The sequence below is a fragment of the Nelusetta ayraudi genome, unplaced genomic scaffold, assembly GCF_046127955.1.
Source record: "Nelusetta ayraudi isolate G7.1 ecotype Tasmania unplaced genomic scaffold, CSIRO-AGI_Nayr_v1 ptg000011l, whole genome shotgun sequence".
Taxonomy (NCBI): domain Eukaryota; kingdom Metazoa; phylum Chordata; class Actinopteri; order Tetraodontiformes; family Monacanthidae; genus Nelusetta; species Nelusetta ayraudi.
This window is the reverse complement of record NW_027466061.1, coordinates 8,979,106-8,991,080: the sequence shown is the minus strand read 5'-3', so window position 1 is coordinate 8,991,080 and position 11,975 is coordinate 8,979,106. Positions and strand designations below refer to the sequence as shown.

At 49.7% G+C, this 11,975-nt stretch overlaps 1 protein-coding gene across 1 annotated transcript in view; it reads left to right on the top strand.

Annotated features, from left to right (window-relative positions):
* Positions 1 to 303: 303 nt before the first annotated feature.
* LOC142884277 (uncharacterized) overlaps positions 304 to 11,975 on the top strand; it is a 60,142-nt gene continuing 48,470 nt past the window's right edge. Inside the window, exons 1-2 of the mRNA XM_076019790.1 lie at positions 304 to 444; positions 8,235 to 8,346. The gene's annotated coding sequence lies outside the window, so the exon portion shown is untranslated. The remainder of the gene's footprint in view (positions 445 to 8,234; positions 8,347 to 11,975) is intronic.

The following is an 11,975-nucleotide window of genomic DNA, read 5'->3' as shown; positions in this document are numbered from 1 at the left end:
GGGGGCGGCTTATTGCGGGGCTGTGAGTGCGCGTTGAGAATTTGGGATGGTGCGTGCGTGACGCCTGATGGTGGCGATGGTGACGAACACGACAAGATCATGATTGCGCGCGCGGGGTTGGGATGGAGACGTCGAGGTAGGGCGGGAGGGTGATGGGCACGCGGTGCGTGATTTTCAAGAGTCACGTTATTGGAAGAGCGAGTGAGCGGTTCGCTATATCACTCGGTGTCTGCGCGCATCACTGTGCGCGCGCGCGTGTGTTTGTGTGTGAGTCTGAGAGCGAGAGAGGGAGAGGCGGAGAGGGAGAGAGCGGCAGAGAGGGACGCGGCAGCAGCGTTGCGCCTTCTCGGACTCAGTTTGTGGTGCTGACGGACGCGGACGGGAGACGGACGGGCCGACGGACGAACTTGACCGAGACCGCGCCGAGGTTCCAGACATCCAGAGGTAAAAAAAAAAAAAGAAGAAAAAAAAAAAAAAAAAAAAGAACGAAAGAAAGAAAGAAAGAAAGAAAGAAAGAAGGAAAGAACATCCCTAGAGCAGCATCGTCGTGTCACCGTGACCGCGCGTGTTGTCTTGTGATTCCAGCAGACTCGAGATCAGACCCAGTTTCCCCGTCTCCGCTCCGCTCTTATGTACTTATTTAATTATTTATGAATATTTAAGGAGAATCGCGTTTTTCCTCCTATGCGATCAGAAATCCCAACACTTTGACACGTTTCACTGTGATTTACTTGCATCCTGTCGGATAAATAGACATTTCCAAAAAAGAGAAGAACAAAAATTTCCCGCGCAGGTTTCCTTCCTCTCTCCACAGAATTAATGTCCCAATCAAACTGTTCCTTTCTTCCAAAAGGACCTTTACACTGAAGTCGGTACGTATTGAGAATTATTACATAATGGACGCGCAACCTCGGGGAGACCGAGGAGCTGTGCGCCGGCTGCCTCACACTCGCCTGTGTGTGTGTGTGTGTGTGTGTGTGTGTGTGTGTGTGTGTGTGTGTGTGTGTGTGTGTGTGTTCGCGCGCGCGGCGGCGGCAGGTATTCACGGCAGAATAACTGTTGTCTACTGCCACCGATTCTTGCGGACCGATTTATCGACTGCATCGGATTTACGGATCTATTCCAATCACTAGCCACGCCGGCCAAAGGAGGAGGAGGAAGAGGAGGAGGAGGAGGAAGAGGAGGAGGTGCTGGCGGTGTGTTTTATACATACATTTTGGCGCAAACTGTATGCTTTTACGCGCACTCTTTAGCGTCTGCACGCAGCGGTGACGGTGACGGATGTCAAGTTGCAGGTCAGACTGGTCCTGTGTGTGTGTGTGTGTGTGTGTGTGTGTGTGTGTGTGTGTGTGTGTGTGTGTGTGTGTTAACCCCTGCACGCCGGCCGTCTCGCATGTCCGCGGATCAGCGCGTCGCTAATGAGGTTGAGCGTATTAATTGTGTTAATTTATGACGTGGACCCCCCCCCCCCCCACACACACACACACACCCACACCCACCCCCCATCCACCCCATAATATGTATCGGGCTTCAGATCCCGCGCTCAGGATCTAGCGAATTTAAGCTCCTGCTTATTTTAGGCGCTGCACACTTGCATCCAGTGTTCTGCTCCTGTGTGTCCGGGTGGCTCCCCTCGCCACCACCACCACCACCACCACCATCACTCTACGGGGAAATATATGCTGAAATTTACGAGCCGGCTGTCCTGTCAGGGGGTCATCGATTGCTCCATGCGCTGAGTTTTATTTGTTGTTGTTCTTGTCAATGTGCGAGGCAGAAAAGTGTATTTTGAAATTTCTCGACGTTGTGGAGAGCAAAAGGCAGCCTGTGACGCGCAGCAGCTCGGCCAATTCTCCAGAGGAGAACGTGTGCTTTCAGCCACCCCACTGTTAAAACATCAACACACATACACACAGAGACACACACATGCACAGACACACACAGACGCGCAGATCACCCATGATGGCCCTTAAGCGACTCTAATGGCTGTGATCAGCGTTGGGAATGTTTATGTATGTGCACAGCTCATGTATTAAACATCACTGTTATGGCAGCAGGCTTGTGGCGGAGCGACAATCAATCCAGCGTGTTGTCATGTCATGTGCATGTTGTTTACGTGCTCTCCTCCGCGATCCCCGCACTTTTCATCTCACAATGCGGAGCGCTTTTCCCTAATAATTGTATATTGGTTTTTCCCTCGCCAATACACACCAGCTGAGGCTTGTCGCACTGGGTGTTGGTGCGTGTGTTTTGTATGTGAGTGTGTGTGTGTATGTGTGTGTTGATGGGTGTTACAGAGCAAGAGGCAGTACGGCAATCTGTGTGTCAGCACTTGGTTAGCGAGCGTCAGGGAGCTCTTGCATTTTCATGCAGAGCAGAGTGATGAGCAATCAAAGGACGTTGAGGGGAATTCGGGGGTGGGTGGGGTGGGCGGAGTGGTTTGGTGGGGAGGGGGGCACACACTGGGGTGAGGTTGGGTGGCGGAGGCAAAAGGTGGATTGGGTTGGACGAGTGATGTTCAGGTCCGTGTGAACCGCAGCGGAGAGAAAACCGAGAGGTTGGGCAGCTGTGACAGGCAGAGGACTCTGCAAATCCCGTTAGCCGATGTCACTGTGTGTCCAGGCTGACAGTGGAGGGAGGACGGGATGGACATATGACGAGCGAGTCCAGAATGTGTGAAGGGGCAGAAAAAAAAACCTAATCTTAACTGGCACGTGGGATTTCCTAATCCCTTTGGGTTTATCTCACCCATCCGTCCAGTGAAGAGCCTAAACGCAGAGTTTGGACAAGCGCAGGAGAAACCAGGGGTGTGACAGGCGGCCTGGTCACGTTCAAACGGACCAGCGTGGTGTGCTACTGCTAGTTTGGCTGTATTTTGGAGCCGTGTGATGCACTTTGGTGGTTGATATGTTTGCAGAAGCCAGTTTGGAGCAAAGTGAAGCAAAGTGGCTGCTGCGGCGTCCGTGCTGGCAGGACTAACAGTGAGATCATTGTGGTCACATTTCTGACCTAACATTCAGTAGATCTGCGCCAGAGGTAAAATGCAAATAGGAGCACGTTGGACTAAAAACAATTAATTATCTTATTTTGCTGTGTGGACGTGCTGTGAGAGAGACTAGCTGTGCCAGTTTACACTCCGTCCACCGGATGGGCTTCCGTGGAAAGCAGCCCAATTAGAAGCTCACAGTGAGTCACAGATACGTGTATTGAGCTTGTAGATCAGCTGTTTTCAAATCACATGATTTATTTCAGGGCCACCATTGGTGGTTTAAGTATGAACAGGTCCAAAAAGTTGAAGTCAAGTCAAGTTGGAGTTAAGTACCTCAGTTGCACAAGGGATCACTTGAAAAGTAGAGTGTATGTTTTATATTGTAGTTAAAATGAGTCATTTGCTCCCAAATGCCTCCTCCTCGCGTCCCATAATAAAAGAAAAACACATTATCTTCAAACATTTTCACTGTGCCCCTAAAAATCTTTGTGTCCATCTAAATTTTTCAATTTAGGAGCAGACATGACCCTTGAGAAAATGCACACTGTCTGTTTTTTCGTCTTTCTCTCTTTCTCTCTTTCTCTTTTTAGCTTCTTAGCATGAGCTAGGCTGTTGGCTACTTCCTGTATTTCCTGCTCTTCTCCTGCGGCCGCTGCCAGGAGCAGCTCTCGGTAGTTAACAGCAGCTGACTGGCTCTGGAATCCCGCGCAGACAGACTCTAAAGCGGCTGTCTGTCGGAGCACACGGAAGAGATCTGAGTCATATGAGGTTAACGCTAATCTAGGTTATTAAAAACCGTCTCTGACGGCACGTTTGACACTGAATCCCGGAGACGTGCGGGTGCCCCCCCCACCCCCCATACCCTCCGCCTCCCACACGGATCCGTGAAGTTTTGCTTACAGATCGCTTGCTAATTATGCGGCACAGCCTGCGGCTTGCCGCTTTGTCTGTCAGCACTCGGCCTCACTCTCTCACTCTCTCACTCACTCTCTCACTCACTCACTAAGAGGCAACTCCTAACGCTCAACACGCTGGTCTCCATATTAGACAAGCGGACGTCATCGCAGGCAAGCGGCGACGTTGAAAACAATCAGTGAGCCGATGATGCCTTTTGATTCCCTCCTAATGAGAACGAGAGAAGCCCCGCACGTGCACCCGTCGGGGCCTGGCGGCTTCTGTCTGCGATTGTGCGACTCTGTGTGTGTGTGTGTGTGTGTGTTTGTGTGTGTGGCGCCTCGACGGGCGCCCACCATTCATTAGCTGACAAGGCAGTGGAATGAATCAGACAACGCGGCCTTGCAGGGACCCTCCCGGAGAACAAGGAAATAAACGCTCGTCGCTCAAGACGCCAGGAGTCCCCGGGGCCCTCGGCACGCGCAGAAATAATGTAATGGTGGAATTCCCTCTCGGCCTGTTTCAAACGGGAGAGGAAAGAAGGAGCTTCCAGGATCTGACACCGCCTCAGATCCTGCTTGTTATTCCCTCCCCCTCGCTTTCAAGGCACGAGGAGTTTGGGAGGAGGGGAGAGAAGATGGAAAAGAGGGAATGTCGCTCGCTGGGAGCTCCTGCTGAGAGCCGAACCTCCTCTGTTCTGGCGGCGCTCTGCGGACGGAGGCGGGTGAAGTGCCGACGGCGAGGTCCTCACTTCCTCTTTTTATTTCGCCTCCTCCTCTCAGTTGCCTTCTCAGGTGGCCGACAAGCTTCTTTCTTTTCCCTGCCCACGTGCGTGCGTGACGCTCCCTTTAAACGAGATGCAAGGTGGGATACGTGCATATCTCTGCATGGAAAACGAGGCGCACTGATTGCCGACGCCGATGCATGATTTTTTTTCCCCTGTCAAGACTGCGGGAAGAAAAAGAAGAGGAAGAAAAAGACGCCTCAGCTTCAACCCGTCGGCGGTGGCAGTGGTCATTCAGACAAAATGTCTGGCGGTACAGTCGTTCACCACCCCCCCCTCCCCCCCCCCCCGCCCTACCCCACCTCCCCATCCCCTCTCCTTCTCTCCGTGGAGGATTGTGGGATGCTGCTGCTGCTGCTGAAGTCTGTCACGGTCTGATTGCTCTCAGGCCGGCGCCGCTGTTTACCGGCGGTAATGCAGAAGGGGTTCAGGTTGCAAATATGCACACAAAGATTAAAGGAGGCACATGCACAAAAAAAGGTTGCACATTAACTCGGAAGAAAAATACTCGTCACCACAGTCATGACTCTCCTATTACAAAACAAAAAACCCCAACGAAAAACCAAAAAACAGTTGTACACTGGGGGGGAGGGGAGATTTTCTGCTGGGATCTGCAGCTGAAACTTGCGTTGTCGTCTCGTCTCGTCTCTTTCCGGCGGGGGGTCGGCTCTGTCGCCCATGCGGTCCGAATTTCAGATGCAGGGCGGTGGATTGGCGACGACAGCGTCCCGGCTCAGCGGTGGATGGATGTTGGGATGAAGGGAAGACTCCAGTTAGAAAAGTGCTGCAACTCGCTCCACTGGAGACGTTGTTATACAGAAAGACGGGAGGATGCTCGAGGCTGAGTGTGTCTCTGCCATCGCTGTGTGTTTTTGCGTGTCTGTGTGTGTGTGTGTGTGTGTTTGCTTTTGTATTTACATTTGTGCCCCCACTGTGTAGAAATAAAAGGGGGAAGACTCTGGCAGGGCCGGGAGAAGCTGACGACTGGCTGCTTGCTAGGCCGGTTGCAGAGATGCTGCCACTGGGGAAGAAGAAGAAGAAGAAGAAGAAGAAGAAGAAGAAGAAGATTTTTTTTTGATTTTTACAATCACATTTATTTACAAAATACAGGCTAAAAACTTATGCACCTTTTCCTAACATAAATAACTGATTAAACAAAGAATTAAGAAGAAGAAGAAGAAGAGCTTTCTGCATTATTTCCAGTGAAATGCTAAATTATTTATCCAGGAATTGACTGATTCTCGCCCATTCTCACTGTACCCTCCCACTTTGAATATAATGAAGTGAAAACAACGAATATCCACTCACACACTGTGTGACATGAATTGAGACTATGTGTTTTTATAGTTACTTTGAGTTCCTGCTTCATTTAGAGTCACAGGCAACCCGCGGGCTCGTTAGCTTGTGCGCCATGCTAACGAGTTTTAACACTTTAAGGAAAGCGAGATTCGTCTCCTGCTAATTGAAGTCGTTTCACAGGCGGCAGCTGAGTCTCGGTGACGCAACAAGACGCCTGGACAGCAGGTGAAGGGCTAACGTTAGCCTAGCCTCACCGCTGCCGCGTGCAGGTCTGTTTGTTTCATGCGCAAATCGTCCCTTTTGTAATTGTTTTAAACTCCTACTAATAATGATCATGATAACACTATTACCTTGAACCTTTAAAAATAAACATGCCAACAACCACAAAGCAGAAACAGGAAAGTGACACTTAACACAACAGGAAGAGAAAAAATAGATGGACAACTCTAAAATAAATTCATAAAAAAGAAAATAGAGAGACAAAGAAAAAGGCGACTGGCTCTTAAGAAATGACTTGAAAGATGTGGCTGATTTTGAAGCCTTGCATCATGCGGTGTGTGTGTGTGTGTATGTGTGTGTGTTGTGCAGCGTTCACACTGGGATGTTGTGTCTCTGCTCGGACCTCCTGGCGTAGTGTTTGACCTGCGCAGCGGGGCGCGGGCTGCAGGGAGCCGAGGTTGGCAACTACGCCAGCTTAAAAAAAGGACGGAAAACGATTTTGCTGCAGCGTCGGATCAGTTGTGAGCGCAACAGGTTGAACAACACACCCGCAAAGCCAAGTGGCCTCAGGGGGTACTGCAACAAAGCTGTTTCTCTTAGAGGGTCTCGGCTCTGTGTCTGCACGGCAGAAGATGAAGAACGAGAAGAAGAATTGCTCCCCCGTCCAAAGCTTATTCAGATTTTCTGTTTGGCCAAAGCGCTTTGACTCTCCAGCCTGTGACATTCTTTAAAATGGTGACTCACGGCGGCGGGGGGGATAAAGGTGTCCGAGTGAGGAGTGGATCAAAGAACAGGGGTATCAGTCACACGGCCCGGCTTACCGCTTCCTCCGCACCGCTCGGGTAATGAATCTGGAATCTGAAATGGTGGACAGAGTGCTGCTGCTGGTGGTGGTGGTGGTGGTGGGGGGGGGGGGGGGGTAGGGAGACAGGGAGAGGGCGACAGGGAGAGGGTTTAGAACTCAGCCTGCCGCAGTGGAACCTCAAAAATCTTGCAGAGAAGTTGAATCTGACCGGCTTGGATTCTCTCATGCTCACTGATCTTTTATCTCAAGAGAACAACCTGGAGAATGTAGATGGAGTTGATCCCATGGTTGTCATCAGCACATTGTGGGAGTTTAGCTGGTCTGCTTTTAAAGTTCCCATAATTGGTGACTAGGACTTTTTTTTATCTCCGACTTCCGTGAAGCAGCCTCACCTGGTTAAATAATCACAACAACAACTCTCATTTTTAGCCTCATGCTAAATTGCCAGTTCCAGTTCCAACTTGCTGATCTGAAACTGATTGTTGATTGTTGGTCTCAGAGGGCTGAGACCAACAGCTCGCCGGTGGGTGGGTGGCCACAGGCCTGAGAGAGGTATCAGAAGCCCTTTGTGACATCATACTGAGGAGATTCAGATTTGGTTTCCTTATTGTTTTGAATAATAGACTTTTCTCTCACACACACTTTATTGGTAAAGGACCATTCTGTGTAAATCGGGACCTTTAAAAATCTTTCTTTCTGTTGCTAATGTGTGAAGAGTTTGTTTCATATCCAGGGTTACCGTCCTGCCAATCCTCTGATCTGGCTGTTGACTCACGTTGGTCTTGTTAGCTCGGCTATACAAAGTGTTACTAATGGACCGCTGGGTTTGACAGTCAGTCCTTCCCAGTGTCCCAGTTAAACCAGTGAAGAAGGCCGTGGTCACTTCTGACTGAGGCGACACTTTAAGGAGGTCAGTGGTCACGTTATGGAGTTGTGGAGTTGGTCTGTCTGTGTCTCCGTCTCAACACTGAGCAAGTTTCCTCCCCCCCGACACAAACTCTGCCTGGAAGTCGTAGTTTTTGGTTTTTTTCGCTGCAAAATCCTTGAAATCGGTGAGGCTTTATCTGGAATAAGGAGGCGAAATAGAAATCACTGATGGCTTCTTCTCAAATAAGTCAGTTTCAGTTTGGAAAGATTTTAACAAGTTTTGCAACAAATGATGACTGTGACTGGCACTTAGGAATAACAATTTGTCACGCTCAGGATTATAACCTTTCATGTGTTTTTTCTTCTCTCTTGCACAGAAAGGAGCCAATTCCATTGTTTTTTATTCAGCGCAAGCAAGTTTTGGCTCCTGTTTGGTGCGGCTGCCAGCGTTTCCTGAGAGAGAAAAAACAGAAGCTTCATGTGCCTCAGGTAAGAGCAACTGTGTAGGTGTCTGCTTGTAATGTGCTTCTGCAAGGCTGCATGTGGCACACCGTATGTGTGTGTGTGTGTGTGTGTGTGTGTGTGTGTGTGTGTGTGTGAGGGAGAGAGAGAGAGAGAGAGAGAGAGAGAGAGAGAGAGAGAGAGAGAGAGAGAGAGAGAGAGAGAGAGAGAGAGAAACCTACCTTCAGAGCCCTGACACTTGAGTCCTGCAGGAACTGAGTGAGTCCTGTTGTGAGAGTGGAGATAATTGGCTCATTCCAGTGTTGAATGGCCGCAGACTGGCCTTGGCGTGCCCAGCTGGTGCGCTCGTGTCCGTTCTCTGCACACTGCACTCTGGAATGTAGGGTGATGACGAGTTGATAGCCGCAGTGCGCAGCCGGGAGATTCCTGCCGCTGCGAAGGGCAGAAAACTCTTTGTAAGTTCCATTACCACAAGAGATTCGCTTGTCTCGCACGTTTAAAAGTTCCCACAAAGGGGTCGTCCTAGGAACAGTGTGCGCTCGGCAGAAACTGCAGCGTCTGACGGCCGGGCCTGGTGGCACTACTCAATTTTTTATACGCTCGACAGTTTTTGAGCTTTTATCGGCCGTGGATGCGGAGAAAACGTTGCGTAGCCTCACCTAAATCATTATCCGCACATCAAACACCATCTGGGTTTCACTTGCACACTTTGAAGATTCTTTCCTCATCAGCTCCGTGCCAGTAGGAAAGGCGGCGGATAAGTGTGCATGTGTGTGCGTGTGTGTGTGTGAGAGAGACAGTGCATGTGCGCCTGTGCTCGCACTACATGCAGCTCTTTTATGCCCATTTTCTCTCCGTGGCCACTCTAACAGCAGTTGCTTCTGTTTCTTGGCCTCCGGGCAACTGCTTAGTGATGAACTCAGCTCCAGCTGATCCTGCAGCTCGGAGATGAGTGTGTGTGTGTGTGTGTGTGTGTGTGTGTGTGTGTGTGTGTGTGTGCGCACACGCTAAAAAAGCTCAGACCAGAAAATGAGAGAATCAGAGATGGATGAATTGTCAGCGGATGTGCAGCTGTTCACAGCCGCGCGTGTGAGAGGGGAAGCTAGCGTGCACAATTCTGGGACATGACCGAAAACTGTCTAGTTAGGAGTGCATCAGGAAACGGATGAAAGGGAGAATTCCCCTCACGTGGTGAGTGAGAGTCGCAGCTCAGATAAAAAACAAAACAAAAACAAAAAACAAAACAACCCCTGCCTGACTGCGACTTGAGCTGAACAGACGAGCGTCAGACGGTGATGACGCTAGGTTTTTTTTAGTGGATGGGAGAGAAAGGGGGGGTGGGGGGGGGCTCTCTGCACGGACGCGCTGCAAAGTGAAGCGGTTGAAGGCGTGGACTGATGACACCGAGCAGATGCAATGGCAGCACCCCTGGGAGATTTCCTCTCTGTCTTTGGGCTAACAATACAAAAAGCCAGACTCAGTGCCACCACAATGCAGTGATTAACAATACGACAGTTAGAGCAACGCCGCAGCGTTTTTATACCGTTAAAAATCCTCTCTGGGACCCGCTGACTTGTAACAAGTCGACCCCTGTCACTGACAACGTCGCCCCCTGCTTGCCCTGTCGAGGTCTACATAACGTGCCAGGCCGAGAGACAAGAGGCTGCGAGCAAAGAGTGCCGGGGCAGGCAGCCAAGGCATGCAGTTCTAGATCAGGCCAGAGGGGGGCGCTGTGCGGAATCGTGAGTGTGCCATTCTTGATATCGCAGGTCCAAAAACTGTATCAATGATTTTAAAGTAACATTTTTAAAGGTTGAACTACTGGGTGCTGCTTCAGGACGTGCTCCAAATTGTCCTCCAAAGTGTTTCTACCAAACACTTGTAGCGCGAGTGCTGCAACGCTGCTGGAACAGCTAGCTAATGTTAGCAGGAGCTGCTCCATTTCTTGTAATTACTTTATTTTTTCCAACTACTGAACAGGCTATTTTTCTTTTAATTACTGTGTACTCTATTTTTGTATTGTTTTTAGCGCGGTAACACTGCAGTTTCCCAACTTGGGCTCAATAAAGCACTTCTACTCTAATCTATTCTACCTGAAAGAAATCTGCGTTGATGCGTTTTGAGATGTTGATGTTGATGTCGTCTCTGCTGTTCTCCACGTTTCTTTGTAACTTGCTGTAGTAGAAGAAGAAGAAAGAGTGGGCGGTTCAAAACAAACCTGCTGTCACTTTCTGTAACGTCCTGAGATGGATTGAGCTCGCCGCCGCTCGCTGAGGCTGCCTTTATTCTCTTCCTAAAGTCTGAGTGTTATTCTGATTGCGTGCCCGTCTCAGCCTATATGTGTGTGTGTGTGTGTGTGTGTGTGTGTGTGTGTGTGCGAGCCCGTGTGTGTGTGTGTTTCCCTCCAGCCTGTCTGGAATCACAAGAGGGGTCGAGCCGGCGAGTGCAGAGGTTCATCAGCGGCTGTAATAAATGTGGCTGTTGGCTGCTCGGTTGTCGCGCGTGATATTTCAGCGCGGCGATGTGCTTGAGAGGCCCTTTTGATGAATGGCCAATTAGGAGCACACTCCTCAAGCCTGGTGGCTGACTGATCTCTTTTTAATGGCACTCCTGTTTCTTTGATAAAACGCAAAATGAATCATCGATACTCTGGCCCCCGAGGAGCGGCCGCTGCCGCAGAGTTTAATTGTAATTGGGTGTGTAGCAGAAGTGTGTGTGTGTGTGTCTGTGTGCGTGAAAATGTGTTAGCGTTGTGGCGGCAGCGGCGGTCAGCGGCGGCCAGAGTCGGCAATGCAGAGCCGCCTTTCTGAAGCGCCTTGTATGATCCTCCAGCGCGTGTGTGTGTGTGTGTGTGTGGTTCTGTCCTGTTCTCCACGTTGATGCGCTGGACACGCCGAGTGTCGGGGTGGTAGCGACGTTGGCAGAGCGTCAGACTGCTTTGCCGATGTTTTTTTTATTTTTTTTCAATTTTATATTTTTCAGTGTCGTCTGATTTGCTATTAAAGCTTCACTTCAATCAGGCCTTCGCCACTTAAACCGCACTGCTGTGCTTTTGATGCTTTAATCAAAAACGCTCACTTTTTTCAAGCCTAATTAATGCCGTGGATAAAGTAAAATGAGAAAAAAAAGAAAAGGAAAAAGAAAGAGCAACGAAGAAACTGCTTTAATGGAATACAAAGTCGCCTCCCCCCCCCCCGTGTCTGCCAGCTACTCGGGAAGGCGGCCAGCGTGTACTTCCTGTTCCTCAGGATGACAGGAGGCAGCGATGTTGTTTCCAATAGTGACAACAGTGGCAGCGTTTAGCTCTCTGCGCTAACAGCTGCCCTTCTGAAGCCAGCGTCCCGCCAGGTGGCCCAGCAGCGCCTCAACTCCAGCTTCACTTTCTCTCAATCATGCAACTTTTCTTGTTGATAGCAAGTAATAAGACGGCCGGTATCAGTCAACCAGGAACAATAAAGTTTTCATGATCTTCAACTGATTTTTTTAGTTTAGTTCAGGACAGAATTTGGGTAAAGCTTTTCCATATGTAGAAAATATTTCTCCACACCATTTAAAGCCTTTCTCATTTTCTACAAGGATAAATAGACGTTATTCATGACAACAACTGCACTTCTACTCAAGCAGCAATGGCAGGTTATTATAATATAATTATAAGA